Source organism: Perca fluviatilis, chromosome 24, assembly GCF_010015445.1.
Source record: "Perca fluviatilis chromosome 24, GENO_Pfluv_1.0, whole genome shotgun sequence".
Taxonomy (NCBI): domain Eukaryota; kingdom Metazoa; phylum Chordata; class Actinopteri; order Perciformes; family Percidae; genus Perca; species Perca fluviatilis.
Window position 1 is genome coordinate 20,659,053 of NC_053135.1, and position 9,880 is coordinate 20,668,932.

Sequence of the window (9,880 nt, forward strand, 5' to 3'; positions counted from 1 at the left end):
TAAAACTGGTTGTACGCCAGGTCCTGCGCACCTTTCCTTTAAACATGACAAGCCACGTGAAATTAAGTGCACATGAACGGGCCACCAACCCCGCCTTGCCTCCTCCCATAAATTAATATGGAAATGACTATAATGCTCCCCCGAAGTTATTCTTTGCTCAATCACAACGGGTAATACATCCGCAGATGGAAAAAAAAAACTTCAAAAACTGTGAGGTTGAGGTGCTGATCACGGGGGTGGAGGAGAGAAACATTTTTTCTGTTGTAGTTTTGTCATCTTTGAGAAGCAATAAAAGAAAATGCCCAGTGGCAAATGGTGACTCTGAACCATGGCAGAAATTTCCAACTGGAAATCAAGAGAATAGTGGCAGCGTGTATCTCAGTGTCAGTCCAAATTACGCACAATAAGAAGTTTGAACTCACTGATGTAATGCCATTGATTTTCTACGTGATAGTAGGCTCAGTGAAACTGAGTCCAGCGTGATGGAGACCCGACTCAGAGGAGGAGAGGTTAGTGAGGCCAGCGTCTCCACGGCAGGGGACAGTGCGTACGGATCCACTGCGCCACACATGGATGAAATAGTAAATAGGACTACAGTAACAGAAATATGTGCAGAATTAAGACCGTCAAGACAGCCCAGTGTTTGGTGGACCGTGTACACCTTGTTCACTTGATAGCCTACAAATCATATACAGGATCAATTACACATCACATGAGTTTGCCCCGCCGACACAGCATTTGTTCCTGGGGAGATGGATCCATATATCCCACCTCCTGTGCACCATGGATGCCTGAGCCTCAGCAACTACAGAATCACAGGCACTATTGCATTTTCCGTGCCAATCTTTTTGTTGCACAGTGAGGAGATATTTCATCTATGGGAAATACAGAGGAAAGTATTTTCTAAGTGGATTTTTCATTCATTACCTGTCCTCATGTTTAAGAGGTTATGTACACTGTAAACCCCGATTTTTGTTTCTAATTAAACTTACGAGTGATCATTACTTATACTTTTATGTTTTGTAAAAACCTGCTATCATTACTATACATTAGTTGTTTGTACTATTTAGCTGAAAAATTCATTGCATTAATCATGTTTAGCAGAGATAACTCAGTATGTTTACTTTCATAAAAAGGGGAGGGGGCTAATTCAAAAACCTGCCTGGTCACGTGACAAGACCAGCGTCTTGTAATGTGCGTTCAAGAGGCTCTACACTCTACACACCTGGCGGGACGAGCAGCACAGGCATCGGCAGCGGACGGTACCCTGACCTGGAAGCAACCTTACTCCAAGTGGAATGGTTAGTATGTAAAATAACTATTGTAGCCTAGTTATCTTTGTGTGAATTTTGAATACCCAAAAGCTTGCACATAATTTGTTGACGTAGCTTTTTTCTGTCTCTTACTGTTTGAACCTGTGCATGGTGTTAATACATGCATATTGCTAACACTAGCTACTCGAAAAAGTGTCAGCTTGCAGTGTTAACATTCTGAGGACGGCTCACATACCGGCGAGTTTGCTCGACTGTATCCTTTTATACAGTATAACCGTCATTTTACGCAATAGAAAAGTGATTCAACCGCTGTCGGGGCAAAGGAGTGTGGCAGGCGCTGTGGAGGTGTTTACGTTGTGGACACCGCGAGCTGCTTGCAGCGCATTGATCCACTCAACCCGTCCTTGGCCGCTCTCTTTTTCCCTCTAACTCACTCTCACACACACGCTTGTTTATATGCCGGTTTTCTCTGTAACAGGCGTTGTTTCGGTTATATTGCCTTATTGTATTGAACAGTGATATTGTTGAGCTGAGCCGTTGAGCTAAACGTTTTCTATTTTTACAGATCCTTGTGATGTGAGGATGCTGTGGAAGTATAAGTATTGTGAGTTTGTATGAGAAAATGGGTTACCTTTTAAAACATTATCGGTTTAAACACGGAAACTATGGTAGAACTGTCCCATTTCCCTGCTTACACCAACAATGTGTGTGCACATTCAACTCCATTAATGCACTTAAGGTCCACTTAGCAAAGATTCACCAGAAAACCCAGGGTGCACAACTGCATGAAACTGCCCAAGTAACCTTTCACTGTCAGTCATGTGATTTTTCTGCACCCTGCACAGAAGCAGTCTTTCTCACCTGCGCAGTACACATTTACTCTTGTCCTCTTTAAGGAAAACATTATTTTTAATTTGGGGCATGATGTTTTTTTTTATTTTATTTAAACATTTCAAATCATATACTACTTTGGAGATGGCTTAGCTGCCTTGTATAGTTCAGTTGATCTAAGTTAATTTTTATTTGTTCTCTGTATTTTTCAGGTGTTCATGGAGTTCAGCAGGATTGTGGGCAAGAACCTCAAGCAGGAATTCTATGAGAGCATCGATCGGCACAGTCCTCGTCTCCTCGAGTTATTTGATCCAAGAGAGGTAATGTTGGACAGTTGTTGACACATATTTCACAACGGACCAATGTAGGTCCATACACATTATTTACTTGGCATTGTTTTTCACAGGTGTTGTAAAAATATATCACAATGCTACTCTATTAGTTGTATAATTCAATCCAAACATTGTTTGGTTTGTTTAAAGGTCCCATGACATGGTGCTCTTTGGATGCTTTTCAGTGGTCCCCTAATACTGTATCTGAAGTCTCTTTTATATAGACCTTAGTGGTCCCCTAATACTGTATCTGAAGTCTCTTTTATATAGACCTTAGTGGTCCCCTAATACTATATCTGAAGTCTCTTTCCCGAAATTCAGCCTTGGTGCAGAATTACAGCCACTAGAGCCAGTCCCACAATGAGCTTTCCTTAGGATGTGCCATTTCTGTGTCTGTAGCTATTGAGGAGGAGAGAGGGAGGGGCAAGGTGGAGGGTGGGGGTGTGGCCTTGACTTTGCTCCATTTGAAAGCCATGATGTCTCTCTCTCATGGGTTTGCCAAATTCTATGGGCGGGCAAAGCAGAGAAAGGGGAGGTAACCTCGCTTGTTATGACCTCATAACAAGCAAGATTCCAGAACAGCTCATCTGAGCTTTCATTTTCTCTCAAAAGCAGAGTAGGATACCCAGGGCTTGGTTTACACCTATCACCATTTCAAGCCAATTGGGGACCATAGGCAGGCTGGGGGAACTCATACTAATGTTTAAAAAAACCTCATAAAGTGAAATTTGCATGCCATGGGACCTTTTAAGCTTTCTTATAGATTATTTATTTTTCATTTTAGCTATCTAACTTGTAGTACTGTGTTTAATTCCCAAAAGACTACAGAACCAACTGTGATCCGGACACAGGTGCTCAGAGGGCTTCCTATCATCCTACGGGACAACCCCACAAACTTCTTCAAATAAAAGCAGGCTTTGTAAGTAAGCACTTGCTTTCTTATAATTTTCACCTTTATTTATTTTTCACCATGACACTCTTATATTTATTAAAGTTGTTTTTCAAATGAGAAACCTAATGTAATGATTGGGCTCTTATGTTATTCTTTATTTAGGAATCGGATGATGATGATTTTTTTCGTGACCTTGACATTGGGATACTTCTCATTGAGCGTGAAGGTGCTGGGCTCACATCTTCCCAGCATCTCAGTCCAGCCTCGTTGAAAATCATCATTGAGGGAAAAGTCGTGATGGACAACATTCAAGATCGGCCGAAAGCAATGTGCATTCTGTTTGGACTCACGTATGCACTCCATCTTAACAACTCCAAGACTATGAAGCTCACATTTCAGGTCATCCAACAGGTATTGCTCTTGTTAGGCCACAGTGTCCTAAATCCGAAGCTACAGACTGAAAAATCAGCTCGTAATGTACAGTTGAGTGGGGGTTTCTTGTGAATTTTGTTTTGTTTATGGATTTACCACTTTAATCTCAGGGGACATCCTGAGACAATAATTTTTCTTGTAAATTTGTGACACATTCAACACCCACACAAGAACAACACAGACAAACACCCACACACAACACACACAAACGCATACAACACCCACAAACAACACGGACAACACACACACACACACACACACACACACACACACATGTTTCAATGATTTGAAATTACTTTTTTTCACATTAATCATTTTAGGTTAGGCATTGGAGCATTTAGAGGTGTTTCTTTTCCCATCCAATTTATCTGAAACAATGTTTTATACCATATTTAAAAAAAATCAAAAGCTAATTAAATGAGAGGAAAGAATAGTAATTGTAATAAATGAGTAGCAATAACAAGTCATAATAGCTAGTTTTATCTAATGATTTGAGTACACACTACTAATAAATATAAATACTAAACTTAACCCTCATGCCCTCCTTAAAAAAACTTACTCTCGACACCTTCGAGGCAAAAATGTCCACGCACACAAAAACTGTTATTAAATCATCATATATCAATATTTTTTTCTGCTTTTTTTTCATAAATCACTTAAACAACTTCTAACCTAATCAAAACTACCAAACATTCAATCATTTTCAGGATTTTAACCCTTTAAATGCCAGTTTATGTATTTGAAGTATTTCATTTTTTATTACAAAAAACAGAAAAAATGATTTTTTTTCCGTATAATGAATAATATCTAGATGGGGCTTTGGTGGTGATTAGAGGCTTGGATATGTCAAAGATAAGCAACAAAATTAATTTGATTGCATTTATTATTTTTACATATTCCAATACCTTGGCGAGGCAAAAATGTACATGTCAAAAAACTGATATTAAATCATCATATATCAATATTATTTCTGCTTTTTTTTCATAAATCACTTAAACAACTTGTAAATTGCTCAAAACTACCAAAAATTTAATAATTTTCTGGATTTTAACCCTTTAAATGCCAGTTTTAAATCTTTGACGGAACAATTATTTATGAAAAACCCAACAAAACATTAATTATTTTCCATAAAATAAATCATAGGGGAATGGGGCTTTGGTGGGGATTAGAGGCTTGGATATGTCAAAGATAAGCAACAAAACTGATTTGATTGCATTAGTATTTTTTATGTAATTCCAGATACTCCCTCTGGACACCTTCGAGGCAAAAATGGCCCCATTGACTTCCATTATAACCACATGTTTTGATCTCACTGCCTTTACAGTATAAAACCATGCATTCTGTAATGTCAGCATTTCATTTGGAAGAAAACTAGTCATATTTGACATTTTTACAGTATTTCGCCAGATTCAACCATTTTGCCCTTGTAGGCCGATGCATGAAATTATAGTTATATTATGTGTGTGTGTGTTTGTGTGTGTGTGTGTGTGTGTGTGTGTGTTTGTGTGTGTATATGTGTGTGTGTGTGTGTGTGTGTGAGAGTTTGCGTAAACCTGTAAGCAAGCAATGATCACTTTAGGGCTGAAAAAAGGCATCTTTTGAAGGATGCATTTCATGTGTCTTTGAAGACGTGCTTGAATAAAAACATTGTCTCCTGCATTTGCTGTAAACTGCCGCTTATCATTTCAAATGGTTTGTGGGACATGGTGGCCCTGAAGACTGGTCTCCCACTATGGACATCCCACAGGCTCCGGGTGGATTCCCCTTTGGACCGGTACACACCAGCCAAGTGTGAAGTCCCATGTATGTTAAAATCTCTTGAGCATCCACATCACTCCATCCTGAGATTGAACACCTCCCGTGTAGGTTTGTCATTTCCTGAATCAGCTGGATCAAGTCAGGAGTGAAGAAAAGGTGGAAAGAGGATGCCACATCATGGATTCTTGATATGGCATATCTCGTGGGCTCTGACATCATGCCGGTTCGGTGCTTGAATGTTAGCGCCGCGTCTCAGTATTAGATGGAGACCAGACTTGCCAATTCTTCACTGTCCATTCAATGTTAGGATGGACAGGATCTTCAGTGTCCTCTCCACTTTCAGAGGAAGGGTTAGAGGCACTCACAGAGTTGGAGGACTCCAGTGACCATTTTGTCAGACTCCAGAAACTTGTGTCACCTTCAGATGAGTCCTGCAGTTGGCTGGAAGATAAAGGCTCCTTCTCTTTGCTCCAGGTCTTTCTCCTTCTCTAGAGCCAGGTGCATCAACACACTAATAGTTGTTTCTGTTTACAACAAATGCAGGAGACAATGTTTTTAGTCAAGCACGTCTTCAAAGACACATGAAAGGCATCCTTCAAAAGATGCCCTTTTTTCACCCAGATTTACACAAACTCTCTCTCACACACAGACATGCATGCATACACACACACACACACACACACACACACACACACACACACACACACACACACACACACACACACGGCTCCATAATATAACTGGGCTAAAGTAAGGTGCGCTTTTTTCACCACTAAAATTATCATTGTTTACAGATTTACACAAACTCTCTTTCACACACAGACATGCATACATACATGCATGCACACACACACACACACACACACACACACACACACACACACACACACACACACACACACACACACGCATACATACACACACACACACCCAACCCACACACACACCCACCCACCCACACACCCACAGATCACACACAAATATACATATACACACACACACACACACACACAGACACACATACACACACACACATATACACACGCATGCGCGTGCGTCTTACAACGCGCACACACACACACACACACACACACACACACACACACACACACACACACACACACACACACACAGAGCTCCATAATATAACTATAATTTCATGCATCGGCCTACAAGGGCAAAATGGTTGAATCTGGTGAAATACTGTAAAAATGTCAAATATGACTAGTTTTCTTCCAAATGAAATGCTGATATTACAAAATGCATGGTTTTATACTGTAAAGGCAGTGAGATCAAAACATGTGGTTATAATGGAAGTCAATGGGGCCATTTTTGCCTCGAAGGTGTCCAGAGGGAGTATCTGGAACTACATAAAAAATACTAATGCAATCAAATAAGTTTTGTTGCTTATCTTTGACATATCCAAGCCTCTAAGTGTTTTTTTTTTATAAAAAATGACATACTTCAAATACATAAACTGGCATTTAAAGGGTTAAAATCCTGAAAATTATTGAATGTTTGGTGGTTTTGATTAGGTAAGAAGTTGTTTAAGTGATTCATGAAAAAAAAGCAGAAAAAAATATTGATATATGATGATTTAATAACAGTTTTTGTGTGCGTGGACATTTTTGCCACGAAGGTGTCGAGAGTACTTTTTTTTTTTTTTTTTTTTAAGGAGGGCATGAGGGTTAAGGTTCCATGTTGATACAACTCGACATTTAGTTTTAGCTTGTGTAAAAACATAAGGTTCCATGTTAATACAAATCAACATGTTTAGTTTTAGCTTGTGTAAAAACTAAAGTGGGATAGGGCAATGGGTTTCCACGCAATTTGCGAGTAAAGTCAACTAATTTGAGTTAAGAGTGTAGCCTGCAAATTAAACCGTTTGTGTGGAAGATGTGAAACATTGTCCTTTATCCACATAAATTATCAAACTTTAATGGAGTATTCGCAGATAAAATTATGTTTTTTCATAGACGACGTCACAGACGTATGCCAGTAAGTGAAGTGGAAACTTTATTTTGTAATGTCTGGTGATTTTCGGCATTTTTCAGTTAGAATTCGTCACGTTACAGAGAAAGAAAAGACTTTGCAGACGGCCCGCACATTCTCACGTCAAGTTAATGTTTTATACATCACAAAGTGTCTGTAAAAACCAGCGTACGCAAGCTTTTCGTGCGTACGCAACGTCTATACATGAGGCCCCAGGTCTTCAACCAACACAGTCTCACTCCCTACTCGTCAAATGTATGACGCATGGTCAAGGACCCTGGCGTCAAGTTTCAACGAAATAGGGGTACCCTTGACGTTATTTTTCGACGAGGGGGTCCGTCAGATAGACATTCATGTTATTCCCTCACCGTCGGATATCGACGAAAGAAAAAAACACGCCCCCCGCCCCTTAACTCGAAATCTATGACAGTTCTTATTGGTATTTTTAGCCCAATAACCACTGTTTTAATCAACATTATTCACGAGATATTATCATGGTTTATATGTATTTATTTTAATGTTATTATTTCGGTCTATTTCGGCCAGGGAAGCTGGGTTGCTTTTTTGTTGATTTATATTTTTTAAACTATAACGCTACATCTATCAACATTTATTTAGATGTTATCATGGTATTGATTTCTTTATTTTAATAATATTAGTTCGGTCTTATTACCGGTAAAATATTACAGTATATGCTGTAATTAGAACATTACGATATGATCCGACTCCGAAGGCCGCGCATTCAAAGCCGATATCCCCAATGCAATGCGGCCATTTATTTCAAAGAATCGGGCAGCGATCAGCTGGTCTTTAACGTCAGGATCGCTTCAATATCCATATATACAGTCAGTGATTGTGTCACCAGCAACAACACGTTGCTCAGTTTTGTTCCAGTAAGTTATGAACCATAATAACGTTTAAACGAATCCGCGGAAAACTCCGGAAGTGACGTAGTACGTCCCGCTCAGCGGATACGAAGATAAAAATATATAATATTCGTAATATTGATGTTTTTTTCTAACGTTGTATTTGAGGAGTTAAACAATAAAGATATCAATAATATTAAAATAGTGTTTCATTTATTTGTCTACGTTTAAACGAATCAGCGGAAGTGATGTGGAAATTCCACACCTTGTCTGTGAAAGAATGTTCCACGTTGTACGTGAGAATTTACGCAATAAAATAGTAATAATGAAAACATTGTGTTTTATATTTAGCACTTTGATTTGCCTTATATATACTATATAAAAAAAACTACAGTTGAGTGTTTAGAAATACAGCCTAATGGCTTGTTTGACTAATTTCCATTAGTTTTGAATTGTACTGTTGTGAAAAACAATAAACTATGTACAAAGAGAAGCATTTTTTATTTTATTTTCCATGCATAGTTATTTAAAAATGCAATTTTCTAATTTTGCAGTTGATGAATATTAATAGCAAAGACTAAAGGGGAAAAACATGAGCATATTTATGTGTGGGACTTAGTTTGATTTAAAATCACACTGCATTATTAGTTGTTTTAAATAAATTACTTTTTTGAAATATCAATTTATGGTAGGCCTAACATATTAATTATTATATTCAGAAGATGATCCTCATATCAATCACCGTGGTTACAGCTTGTAGCCATCCTAACCTTTGTAGCCTTTACTGAGACTACCTTTTCAAAATTAAGAAGGGACTAGTTTTAGGAAGCATTTTCAGGAAATTAAAAGGATAAGCAGATTTTTGCTGAGGTTTTTGTTCACAGAGTAAGATGTATATAGCTTTGTTTGGGTATGTATACATATACAACATGTGTTTTGGCATTTTTGGTACACTTCTACCTCAGCCCTACTCCACAAAGACAAAACTCACACATCTCATTCAACCATTTCACAAGCTGAGAAAAGGGTCATGACATGGGTCAGAGCAGTGGTTCCCAACCTTTCTTCCTTGGTGCCTCATTTAGAGCAGACACCCACAGTGAATCAGATGGTTTGTGTTATACAAGGCTGCATTGAAGGTTGTGGAGAGGAATAGAAACCAGTCTCTCCAGGCAAGCAATATGGTCTGCTCTATCTTTATTCTCCATGCCAAGTATGAGCTCTTATCCTCTGGCAGAAGATATGGGTGAACTTAACATTTCTAAACTATAGGCCTAATATGGACCTACCTCGATTAAAACTTTAAATAATGTTGCTTGAGATTGAGGGTGTGCAACAGCTTTATGATATGAAGCATGGTTGCGTTGCTCTTGCCACTGTTTGTGAAAGATGAGCAATAGATTGTTGCTGTGAGTTGTGCTTCAGTCTAGCCTATATCACTTTGTTCATGTTGTTTTTTATCGTAAGTATGTCAGCTGTATGATAAAACAATATGTCAAGTGT

General features: G+C 38.7%; 1 long non-coding RNA gene across 1 annotated transcript; it reads left to right on the top strand.

Annotated features, from left to right (window-relative positions):
• Positions 1 to 2,324: 2,324 nt before the first annotated feature.
• Positions 2,325 to 3,733, top strand: LOC120554584. The gene is made up of 3 exons (XR_005638522.1): positions 2,325 to 2,425; positions 3,259 to 3,356; positions 3,492 to 3,733. It is a non-coding gene; the product is annotated as an uncharacterized LOC120554584 (long non-coding RNA).
• Positions 3,734 to 9,880: the final 6,147 nt, after the last annotated feature.